Consider the following 13,314-nt stretch of genomic DNA (forward strand, 5'->3'; position numbering starts at 1 on the left):
CAGCTAAGCATCTAGTTAAAGCAGGAGATTTCTCAAATCTTCAACCACTTGACCTGGAGGTTCTCCAATTTCCTACAGTTCTGTTTCTCTGCTTGCCCAAACTTGTGAATCTAAGCAGTGAGAAACTTTGCTGCTGCCTAACCTTGAACCAACTGAAATTGTGAGAGACACTGTTTTCTAATGCTATCATCACCCTTGGAGCCATCACAAACTGAAGCAGCCAGTACATAAAACAGATACCCTGGAAATTAAAAACCCATGCTAACTTGGAAGTGAAGGACTTGGCTTCTTCTTGGCTTCAGAGAAGTTGGCTTCTCTGAGCCAGGTTCAGGCTCTTCATTTCATCTGAAAACCCTCACCACAAACCCATCATTTCCCACTGTCTGCCACTGCTCCTGAGAGTCATTTCATTCCGTCTTAATGATCTTCTCTTCTGAAGATCAGAAACTAAGAGGGAAAAGAATGCAGCTCTGGGCCATAGCCCCTCAACTTGTCATGGGAAAGTCTCAGGAGATGAGGCATTCGCTGTCAATCAGAGCTACTTTAAAAGTAACACGGCAATGCAAGGGTATTACTTTGATTGTTGAAGGAAGCCTGCCAAGACCTAGAAGAATGGCCCAAGGTAGCAGGAAGTATATGGCCGCATAGAGATGAACAATCTGCATGATTCAAGCAATACAAACACTGGGTTTTCAGCTTTCAACCAACTACAAAGAACAATTGAAAACTCTAGCCTATCTATCAAATCTGAATTACAATGAATCCATTCATATAACCATGTGCTTGAAAACTTGTAGGTATAACTGGGCCGGGAAGATAGCAACTGACATATGATAAAGAAATATGCCTAATCAGGGAATTTAAGACAAGCTGATAAAAAGCAGGCCATGGCTCATTGTCTTGGACCAGGGCTGCAAGATATCTAGGCCTGACTGGTCTGCTATGTCACCAGGGGCACTGTGGTGTTTTGTTTGTAATTAGTGTGCTTGCTGCTGCCCAGACAAAGAAACCCTCTGGGACCATTTGATGCCGCATTAAGTTTTGTGCTTGAACACATAAGGGCCCCTAGAAGGCAGCAAGAGGGTCATGCAACAGGCAGCATTAGATAAGTAGTTAGCCTTCTACATTCTCAGTGTAGAAATATATAGGAAAAAACATTGCTATTGTACATAAATAAAGTGCTGTTAGACTGCAGGAAGGCACCATCAGTATATTGAGCTTTTAATTTTGCTCCAAGATTCCGAGCATAAATTTATTTTATAAAATAAAGTACCTTTTCACTAACTTGCCTCTCTGTCTCAAAATAACTAAGACGAATATTGTCTAAGTCCAAGGTGTCAAGATGGCTGAAGTTTTAATCACATCCTACTGTGGAATAAGAATCAAAAAAAAAAAAAAAATCAGAAAAATCTCAAGCCTTGAAAGTGCTTTTGAGACTTCCACTGAAATTGTTATGACTAAATTACAGCATAACATTTTCTTTCTACTTAATATTCTAGCCAGTTTATAACATTATAGAATCAGCCAAAAATACAACGTACAACTGAGCATGCAACTGTGTAGTAGTATCTTGGAAACTGGCTATACACCTGAACATCCACCAGTAGCTTTTTTGTGCGCCTCTTTCTTTTCAATGCCAAAACCAAGGGTCTTTGGGAGAAAGTAGAGCAGGTAAGACAAAATTTTCTGGCAGCCACAAAGGTATCAAAAACAGTTTATGACAAAACAGTTTTATAAATAACAACAGTTTTGTAGGTCCTGAAATCAGCACAAGTTTGTGCATGAATGAAAATACTGGGATGGGGATCAGCACGGAAAGGCCTTAGTAGACATGGAACCAAAAATGAAAGCTGGACCCCTAAATTCCATCTAATTTAATCACTGAACATCCAATTTTTATGCAGCTAAAATGCAGCAAATACGTAATTTTTAGGTAACCATTGAAAGAGTATCCAAAGAGGAAATGTAGGTGTGTACTGTAACACTTCTGTTTGAGGATTTTTATTATTATTATTTTTATTATTTGTTTTGTGTTATTTGTATTTCTGTTCTCAGTGTTTTGTACTGTGTGCGCACATTTTTTAAACCTGGAATAAACAAGCATACAATTGATAATATAGATTCTATTAATAGAACCAACTTTGATTGGGTACATGCAACAAAAGGAAATGTTTCCTTCCACTTGCCCTTTTTACAATTAAGTGTATGAAATAAGAGTCTGGACTACATCCAAGTGACTAAACAAATTATGATAAACAGCTACATTTGTGAATATGTAGAATCAACTGATCACATAATTACTTATACTCCTGAGGCTATCGTAAAAACATGACAGCAGAATCATCGTTATTTTCATCATAGTAATTAAAAATCATCATTGCCGCATTCTCACAGACATGGCAGGATGAATGCCACATGAAATTCTGCTTTTCCTCTCTCTGATTTGCTTCTCCACTGTCTTGCACATTTAATTTATTTTTATATAACACACACACACCTGCTCTTCATGTTTGCCAATAACTCTTCAAACCTTTCTTAAGGTATCTGTGAATATAATTTCATAAGATTATTCCTTGCAAATCACTTTGTTAACCTTTATAATAATGCATGCTTTACCACATACACACACACGTGAAATAGGGCACATATTTTAACAAAGGAGTAACCAGATGTCTGATAGGAACCAAATATAGATTATAATCACAGGTTCTAATATAAGCCTTCAAATACTAAAGCTAAGCACTAAAAACTGACTTCCAGATTTGTAGAGGGGAAAAAAAAGAAACAGGGTTAGGTGGAAGGCAGTGAAAAGTCCAGGGAATGTGCCATCACAGCTCGTATTTTTAAAACTCAGACTTCAGATATTCAGTTGCTTTTATTAAGTCTAGCCAGACGCAAAATGTGGGCAAGAAAAAAACACTCAAGAGACAAATAGGCAATGAAACAGTTTATCTGAAAAAGAGGAGAAGCTTCACAGCAAAGGAGAAAACTGCACAACTTTCAAGTTCAGCAAGTACATAATTGCATGGTCCTTACTCTATAATATGTTATGTTCAGTACCTAATTACAGGTGTGGGATGAAATCCTGGCACTTCTGGAAATTCTATTATAGGCTTATTTGGAATCAACATTTCAGATTTTCTCATTTCTAAATTGTTGTGCTTCATGGCTTATTCTGCAAATGGAAATGCATGAGTTCAGCACGCGTGCCAGATCACAGGCTAAAATTCAGATGAGTAGTTACTTTTACCTGAATAACCTCACTGATTTCAGAAAGCATTTTTTAAAGTCAGTAACTACTTGAAGCAAGTGGTAGTAACAGGAAGTTGCCCAACTACAAAGGAGATGATGAGATCTTCCAAAACCTCAAGAACCATCTTCAGACCCTTTTCTACTTGATAAGTTCCACAGAGAAATTAGATAACCCTCCGAACTCTGTAGGAAACTAAAGGCTACTTAATTTTTCATCTTTGATATCCTCATCATTGTAATATATGTGCCCAGTCTAACAAGACACATAAAAGACATAAAAGAGATGTTAAAGGATAATAATAATAATAATAATGGTGGTGGTGAATAGCACAAGTAGGGGAGTTGTGAAGATATCTTGTGCATCGCTGCAGAACATGACATTTCCTCCTCTAATGAGGGAATTCAGAATATCTTCTGCAACACACCCAGAAGCTACTAGACATGACCTCCACAGCCATCAGATTTGAAAGAATCAGTTTCCCTAAGGATAATCATTTTTTATTTTTATTTTTTAATGCATATTTATACATATATAATGTTCTGTAGATAGACAGACAGGAGATCACCTCTCACAAAATTTTCTAAATAATTCTGCTAGGATAGCTTTTGCTTTGGCTGATAGAATTTTGTTTTGTTTTGTTTGTTTGTTTGTTTTTGTGGGGGGAGTTAATTTGTTAACATGATGTGCTCTTTACAGAAGTCATATGCACACTTCAGCTGTCCTTACTGACTGAAAGGACTAAGAAACTTGGGAAAGAATCTAACTCTAATTAGACATTACAGGCTGCTCTCAACACCAAAACCAAGTTTTGCTTTTCCTTCTACAGAAAACAAAACCAAGAACAAACTACATTTATCACTGCACTAGCTCCAAATTTTCTTCAGCATAAATCATTTGTTTTTGTGATCTTGTAACAAGAAACAAACTGAAATTAGAAAGTTTAAAGAGAGTAGAAAGTGCTTGCAGAGGACCACATATTAGATGCAGATAAAAGCCTGAATTTATGCATTCTGAAACACAAATCAAAAAGCGAGGAAAATTACCTATTCTAAAGACACATAATGAATATAATGACAGATGCTTGAACAATGATTCCATTGCAAAATAGCTTGAAAGCCATGGGGTGGAATTTTTTCTTAAATTTCTAAAGAATGTTTTTTCCCCCTAGAGACTGCTTTACTGAAAAAGGAAACAAACAAACAAACAAACCCAACCCACTGAAGTGTGTCTTCTTACTTGGAGAGCAGATCTCTTCCCTGAAGAACCAGTTGATGCAAGAAAAAACCATCCAAAAGATATATCCTTCAATATCAAGAGGATAGATCTTGATATTGGTTTTCCTGACTAAAATCAATCTGTATTTATTTACTGAGTAACAGACCAAAGAAAGATTTCCAGTGGGCACTTTTTCTATATATATATATATATTTTTTTTCAATGGAGGTCCAAACAAGAAAGCTCCAAGAAGCATTTTCCAAGCATAGTGACATACATACAACTTGTATGTATTATTATTAATGGACACCGATAATGAAAATATTCTGTTCACTATGCACATTATATGACTGATATAATATCCAATATATAATATCCAAATGCTCTTGAGTCTGAAGGACTTGACAAGGAGAGATGAATAATTGTGGACAAGCAGTACGGTACAGAATGAACATCTGTGCCCTAAGACTATCAGGAAAACACAGGCTGGGGTCTGACATGGAGAATGTAGGACACTCACTTTAGACATTTAGCAGTCTCCCGGTGACAACATGAGAGTAGAATTAAAAAACCCTGATCCAGAGTTAGACTGAAGTTTTCTTTTGATGCTGCTACAGAAATCCCACCCTGCAATCTCAATACATTGTTATTATCCCCCAACATCACCCAAAGAAAAGATCTGAAAGCATCAGCCAAAACCAGCTTTTGCCCCAGTGCCATCCCACAAGACCTGAACCTCAGATTTGTGGGGATTTATTGGACTATATAGAATTACAATGCTTTGCCAGAATTGCTTTTGTCTTCAAAACAGTTCTCAAGCTGAAGGTATATAGTTCTTTTGGATCAACTTTCTTAAATGAACTGGTACAAGTTCGGATGCTTGTTTGACTTCCAATCAGGACAGTGACCCTCCTGAGACAACTATGAAGCATATTTTAAACTGATACATCTAATTTCCGAATGTAAGTTGTTGTAAATAAAATCATTATTTTGGTGTATATTTCACGTTTAGGCTCAGTTCTCAAAGGAAGCTGGTCTTTCCACATAAATTCTCCAGAGCTCATCAAACCGTGTCTCAGGAAACGAAGAATCGTCTGCAGAGAAGGCTTGTCCATTCTGATCACCAATGTGGGAGTCTGCATATTTAGATTAAAAATAAGTGACTTACATTAAGTGTTCCCTGAACACAACTGCTTTGCTAGGTTTTATTTCTGAGCCAAATCTCATTTCTCCTTGAAGCCGTAAAGGGATGGATATATATATATATACACACACACACACACACACACGTAACTTTTATAGTATTTCAAGGACTGTATTTGCTCCCCAAACTCATGAATATTATTCTCTGAAGGTTCAAAGTTCAAGTAATGCTACTTAAGGATTATTCTGTCTTGGTTTGCTCACACTTTGTTTAATCTCTGATTACAAACTCCAGAAACATAAGCTGACAGCTGCAGAACAGATATATGTGACTCCCCAAAAGTGTGAGATGCATATTGAAAAATTTAATGGTTACATTACAAAGAAATACAGACAGGTTTACTAATGTATGTACAGATGTAATGAAACAGGTCTTTATTTATACCCACTGCAGGTATTGAAGCTTTGGCCATAACTACAGATTCCTGCATCACCTCCCATCTTACTCTTGTCTCAACTCTATTTCAGATATCATGGTAATTCTCTTTCTCCTCCTTCCAAGGTGCTCACCGCTTTATTAGCGCATCTGATCAGTAAATTTGATACCTATATGATACTACATTGCTTTGCTTAGCCAATAGTCTGTCACAAGGCTTAGTATCTTAAAAAAAATCATAGTCCTAGAGTGGTTTGCAATGGCTCATTTATAGCTTGCTTCTTATTATTACACATTATTTCCATCAACCACAAGCAAAACTTCTGTTTCTGAGCTTCTTGCTACAGGAATAAACCAAAGTTTAGAAAGGCTTCAGAGCAAAATAGATAACTTGCTATAACAATTACTAAAGACCTGAACAATCCAAGTCCAACAAGAGGAGCTGATGAACTAGTTAATTATTACAATTAATGTAATAGAGAGAATCAGTAGAAGTGACACAATTTTCAGCAGAAGGACAATTCATTTTATGTACAGTACTGTACAGTAAGACTACTCATTAGCTAAGAGTTTGCAAGTTAAGTGAATGTTAGGACACCTAGACCCATTCTAAGTTTTCCTAAAAGGTACCAAACAACTGCAAAGGAATCAAAGGAAGCACAACCAGTACTGACTAGTTGTGCTATTTTCAGGAGCTTTCCTTTCAAACAAAAAAGGTACTCCATGAACAAAACCCCTCAAAGCTCCCACTATCTTCCCACTAGGACTATGCACAAACTCTGAAGGATGTCAAGTTCTTCTTGTGCATTTCACCATCATCTAGCTGCTACCAGAACATACAGCAGTACAAAATATAAATGAGCTTTTTGCCTTAGAATCATTCCATTTGGATTAAACAGGCTTTTTATAATGATAAAACCTCCAGATCTCATTACCAACCCCAGAAGCCACTCAATCCTGATTAATATGACCCAGAAGGACCATGGAAATTAGCATAGGCTTCATTGGGAACATTGTAGGAGAAAAATATTTGCATATTGCATTCTGTAAAGGCTTTTTCTTGGTTCAAAATATACACATGCAGACTGGCTCTGGAAGCAATTTGAGGAGTCAGGTAACTTCTCTGCACAGCACCACAGTCAATCCAACTATTATTGTTTCAGAATGGCTTTCAGCTGTGGGTGGATCAGCTTTAGTGCTTATCCCTGGGACGTTTTTATTTGGCTAATCTTTGTAAATTGTTTGCTACGAACAAATTAATGATGCATTTTCCTTTAGCAAAACAGTTTTACTGTTTGTTCTTTGCTTTATGCTGCTTTCTCATTTTAGTCCATTTGCAAATGGTCATTTGCTCACCAGAGGTGAAACTATAAATGGATTGAAGCACTCTTTGTTCCATATTTATTTATAATTTGTAAAGGCACCTTTTTATAGCTTCACATACCATAGAATATGATTTGCAAACAATAATGAAACTTGATCTACTGATGTGGCCAAAAGCCTTCATCTGAGCTGAAACATCCACTGTTTACCACATGTCTACCTTAGCACGCTGCCACTAACTTTAATTCTCTTAGTGGATCCCTGGAGGGGAAAACAATAGCTTTGTGGCTATGGCAGACAAATCTGCAGGCGATCTTTGGAAGATGTGAATGTTTTAGGACCAGCCTTCAACAACTGGAGCCACGCACACCCTTCTCTCCACTCTTAGAGCCAGCACTAGAGTCACACCTCATAATCCCTGAGATAATGAAGCATTGGAGAGACCAGGTCATGCAGAAAATATGGGATGTAGAAATTGGAAATCTAGGGACATTTCACAGCATCCCCAAGCTAAATAATTACAGAAAATGTAAATTTTAGGCAATGTGCGAAGGAACAGGATTAGGAAGTCAGTGACAACAGCAGTGACTTCACAGTCACATTTCTTGCAGTTTCTTGGGTAAGGGTAAAATGATGCCGGATACCAAGCACAGAAATACTGAAGACATTATTGATGGACATCATGATATAAGCATTGAATTCTCTAGACTCCATCTTGATATCACTTTACAGTTAAGAAACTATAAAAGCATATTGCAATGTCACAGAATTCATGCAAAATTCAGTTAGTTCAAGGATAATTTGAGTATCTCAACACTGAAGTGTACTTTTTAATCTGTGTATATTTATTTTATTCAGGCATAAATCCATACTGAGCGCACTTAACAAAAGCAGATATATTAACACGGTGAATTATTTTCCCAACAGGAGGACTGCCCTGGCAGTATCAAGACAGACAGATTTCCTGAGAACATACTCAGGAGGCCAGGTTTGCAGCCAGCTCAGTAAACCAAACCAGAATTAGAAGCAAATTAGTAACATCCAAACAGCATCTCAGAATCAGGTAGTCTTAAATCAGAGCAGTTCTAAATACAACAAATGGCTAATGGTTGCCTCTTCAAAAGCTGTAGTAACATGGCTCCTACAGGACAAGCGATGAAAACTCTAAAGAGCCTTGCCTCCCTGCAGCAAGGCTGAATTGGTTCCTTCGTACCTACTTGAAAGTAGTGACTGTTTTTTTTTTTTTTTTTTTTTTTTTTTTGTCTTTTTTTTTTTTTTCCTTCATTCCTGAGAGCAAAAGGTGATGGAAAAGAAAATAATCCACAGATACTCTTTTAATACCTATTTGCCTGGCAATAATTACTGTGCATAGAGGAGATTAAATATATCTGAATACTAGGGCAGTGGGAAGCGTTATAACAAGGCAAATAAACTCATTCTCTCATCTAAGCAAACAATACAGGACCTGTCTTTACTACAGGTAGAATTTTGGTCTTGCTTGGAGGGCATTTGGACTTGGAGCTAAAAGATGCTTTAGAATAAATTAGCGCAACTATAAATCTGACAAGAAGATTAATATTCTAACTATGTTCACGATAATTAACTCACCAAAACAGTTCCACAATCATTATCCAGCTAGAGTGGAAATGGGAAAGTTTACAGCACTCCAGTAGATTTATAAACCAATTAAGAATGACCCTCCTCTAGATTTCATTAGAAAAGCCTCTGGTTCAGCAAAAGCTCACACATGCAAGCAAGGGTTTTCCTGAGGAAAAAGGATGCAAGGGATCTTTACCACCTCTACTGAAGACATTCCCTGCTCCTCTGAGAGCTGCATACATTCCTAAACCATCCTCAGCTTCCTGCCAACTCTCCAGTCCTCACGTTGCACCTGCAGGAGGTGGGACTGATTTTGTGACACTTCTCCCTGGGGGAAGCTCTACTCTGTACCATTTGTGACCCAAGTGTCATTGTCCAACACTTCCTATCTTGTCATCCAGATTTGGGTTTAGGACTTGCTGTTCCCCTTCTACCTGAAGTCATCTTCACCCTTCCATATGCAGTAAACAGTGGAAGAGCTTTACCAACAAACAATGAGCTCCTAACTTGTGCTTCATGTGTGCAAGCATTTGCACAGCGTATGAACTATCTCCTTGTTATCTATACCATTTTCCACTTTTTTGCCTTTTCACATGTTTTTGTGGTTCTAATACAAGAATGTGCTCTACCACTGTCAGTGCAGTCTCCCTTCATCTCCAATTCCTTAACTTTTAAAAAACTTTGAAGAACTTCCCTTTTCTCCTTTTGCTACATAATTCTATGCATCCTTCCTCCCCTTTCTTTTGTGTCTTCCTGCATAATTGTGTTTCTCAGCTTTGTAAAGTATTTCTCCCTATAGATGGCATAAAAATTGCTATCTAAAATGAAATAGCATTGTATCACAGCCCACACTTTTGTCCCGCTAATATACACAATTTTGACTGACTCAAGCTGTGCTGCGTATGCAGGTAAAGTAAATTCTGAATTATTCAACACTTAAAAACACTAGAAAATCATTTTCTTGTTACAAGCCATAAGATTTATGTTTTATGTCTTCCAATCAATAGCTAGTGTGTCCACACACAGCTGATTTATCCATATTGAAAATATAATTATAAGCCTAGTTTGCTCTGAACCACACAGTCCTTTTGTAACAAGATTATTTAAATACAAATGGGGTTGGAAAATTGGTTTTAAATGGCTAATCTGTCTTGTCTTCAACTCCAGCTGCAGAATTTACTAACATCATAAACACAGCCTGAGTGAAAATGTAAGAGGTTTTCTGATTCTCCTCGCGATCTGTCTATGCAGTGCTCTCATTAACAGTGAAGTTGATGGAAACTGTATGCATGCCCTGAGAGAAGGATAATAAGCCTTGTAATCTCTATAAAGAGAAAGTGATTTTTACTAGTGATATGGTCATATAAACTCGTGTGCAAACATCCATCTTATCAGCCACCCAATAAAGAACTTATGTATCCAGGTCTCAGATGCATTGAAGGACACATATGCCACTTGGTGGACAAAACCTGTACCCAGATGGCTGAAAACAACTTGGAAGCACTGTTTACAATATAGAATGTCTGACATTTGTGAAGACATGATAATGAAAAGTTTAATCCAGGGACAGATTTACTCAGGGATTTTGAAAGGTACTACTGCCTTCCTGATATCTCCACCAAATTTGGATGATGGTCCACAACATGTGAAACAGGTGAAAAGGCCAGTAAATCCTCCTCCCAGAGCTCTATGGCATAGCCAGCTGGGAATACTCCCCCAACTTTGTCTCTGGGTCACACAGATGGGCTGGTAGAAATTGGAGTTCCAAGCCAACCTAGGCTGAATATAGGTTAAGGGTTCCTGCAATTTTTAACATACATAGTGGAGACAACATCACAAGATAGTTTCCCTTCACTGAAATGCAGGTGAATTAAAAAAAAAGTGAAAGTTTAGATTTCTACTTGAAATCCAATACTTGCCTGGAAACCCATGGAAGCGTGTACTTTTTACACCTTCTTTTTACCAGTTTACCAGGCTACCTAGGTCCCTTCCACATAATCCTCCCTTCCAACAGCCATAAATGACAGATTAGTTGTCACCAATGAGCAGCTGGTGAGACAGCCAGTAACAGTCACACATCAAAACACAAACTTCCAGCTATAAAAAGTGGAAGCTCTATCAGGGACCTTAACAGGTCCAATGTATATCAATACTTTATATTGATATAGCAGACTCCATCTGAGGAGCTCCAGGCAATAATGATTTAGGTTTCACAGCCCCTTCTGAGCCATGAGTCACAGTGTTTACCACCTCTTAAGCTTGGAACAGCACAGCTTTCTGAAACAAAACAAAAAACAACACACCCAGGTAGATTTCTAGCCCTTTTCGCTACAAATAAAGGTTTCGAAAGGAAATGTTAAAAAGCTTGAAGCCCTGAGAGACACAGACAAATTGTTGTCCTATGGACATGAAAAAAAAAGCTCCAGAGTTAAAGCTGGCAGAGGCCAGCAGGGAGGGAATGCCTTTCCCACCCAACAGCCAGAGATTTCTGAAGGGCCTTATTTTCAAAATAACCTAGATTTTAACCCCCACCCTCTCCCTGTGAATGACAGGTAACCTTGATCAGCCCTGACATAGGAGACTCCCACCTTGAATCCTGCTGTGACCGATCACCCCGGCCTCCACAAGCAATGGGATATAGATTGCTATTGCTGAAACGGCTTATCTTGTGACACTGCTGGAGACTACCTGAGGGCGCCACTTTCCTATACTTGTAAAACGATCCTCTCTACCGACTTCCCTTAAGTCAAGGGCTATGCTTCTGTCTGGGGTGTGAGCAATACAGAACTTCCCTTATAGCTATTTAACAGCCCAGATGTTTAGGACAAGTACACAATGGTGCTTGTCCTCATTTCATCCAGGGGTCTTTTATAGAAAAATCTTCAAGTAAGGCTGGACAGTGTATTTTATCTTCCTTGTCACTAAAAAGCCTATGGAAAGGATTATTGCCAATAAAACAGAAATGCTACATAAGTTGAAATCATAACTCTTTACATACTTCTGAAACCATCTTTGCCTTTCCTCAGTGGCTCTCAAGATCTATTTTCATTTAATGAAACAAATCCAGAAGTGCCAGGAAAAAAAGAGAAAAGAACCAACTTTCCCTTAAGATAGAATAAAAATGTACAAAAGTAACTTGATCTTCATTAATTCCATGGGCAGGCATACAAGTTCTTAGGTGTTAATGAGACTTGCCAGTTTAGGTGGACTGCACAGACTAATGAAATGTCAAGTCAGCCCACTTTGGATTTTTATCATCAGATCCTTCCAACAAAGTCTGGCTATGCATCCCAACAATCCCTTCAAGCCCTCTGTCTGGGGACTTCAAGAAAATTCTTCTTCTTGATTTGAATTATATTTTTGGCAACCATGGTCAGTGTGACTTATAGAAACTGACATGCAGGGAAGAATATCCAAATCCTTCCCCCGCTGTTACTTTTTCTCATCCAAACTCCATTTCATTTTTCTTTAACTATGTGCAAAAATAAATATCCTCTATAGCTTATAGTGATTTCCATTAGAAAAATATATTAAAATTATCCCACCAGAAAAAAAAAAAAACAACAACAGAACTTTAGAACTTGTGTCAGGGTCTGTCCTGAATCACCTTCATACCTGATCATTTAATAAAACGAGAGAGTTCAGGTTCTTCATAAATCCTGATTCACTGTTAAATGTCTGCTGGGCTTATTCTTATTCTTGTGTGCAGTATTTGGTGCCAGATCAGAAACTCACAAAATTGGATCTGTAGGGCATGAAGATTTGCTAGGGTAAGTTTTATGTGTTGTCTTTTCAAGTTTCCTTTTAAGAGGAAAAATTTCCAAAATAAAATAAAAGGTCAAGGGTTTTGAAAAAGGAGACAGACTGAAAAGTTGGACATGTAGTCAACAATTAAATTTAAGATTAATAAAAAATGTTAAGATGTCACATAATATTATCAAAGAAGGAAGCATTTGATGACACTGAGTCTACAAAAATATCTATGTTCTAGAATTCAGAGTCCCAAGGGTAGAAGTCCAACATCAGATTAAATGATAACTACATTCAGTTCTGAATGAAATTCCACCATTTTAAAATATATATATATATATATTTTTTAAAAAGTATACGCATCTGGAGTGAAGCTAGCATAATATAACTTTAAAGTGACAGATGAAGCAGAGCCACACTTGACAACTTTACGACCATCTTTGGGCCAAAGTTGCCTTTCTAAAGGAAGAAGGATTTCACTTGCCTTCCCTAAATCAAACTACGATAAAACAAAGATGGTGGCAACACAATGGATTTTTAAACCACAGAAATTAACCATCCTGTACATGTGTTCCCAGTGCATAGAACATGCACC

The 13,314-nt window shown here is 37.6% G+C and overlaps 1 protein-coding gene across 3 annotated transcripts in view; it reads right to left on the minus strand.

Moving 5' to 3' along the window:
* The window catches only part of CNTNAP5 (contactin associated protein family member 5), a 286,068-nt gene that overhangs the window by 190,751 nt on the left and 82,003 nt on the right, over nucleotides 1-13,314 (minus strand). The window lies entirely within an intron of this gene.

The sequence above is a fragment of the Anas platyrhynchos genome, chromosome 7, assembly GCF_047663525.1.
Source record: "Anas platyrhynchos isolate ZD024472 breed Pekin duck chromosome 7, IASCAAS_PekinDuck_T2T, whole genome shotgun sequence".
In the NCBI taxonomy this organism is placed as follows: Eukaryota; Metazoa; Chordata; class Aves; order Anseriformes; family Anatidae; genus Anas; species Anas platyrhynchos.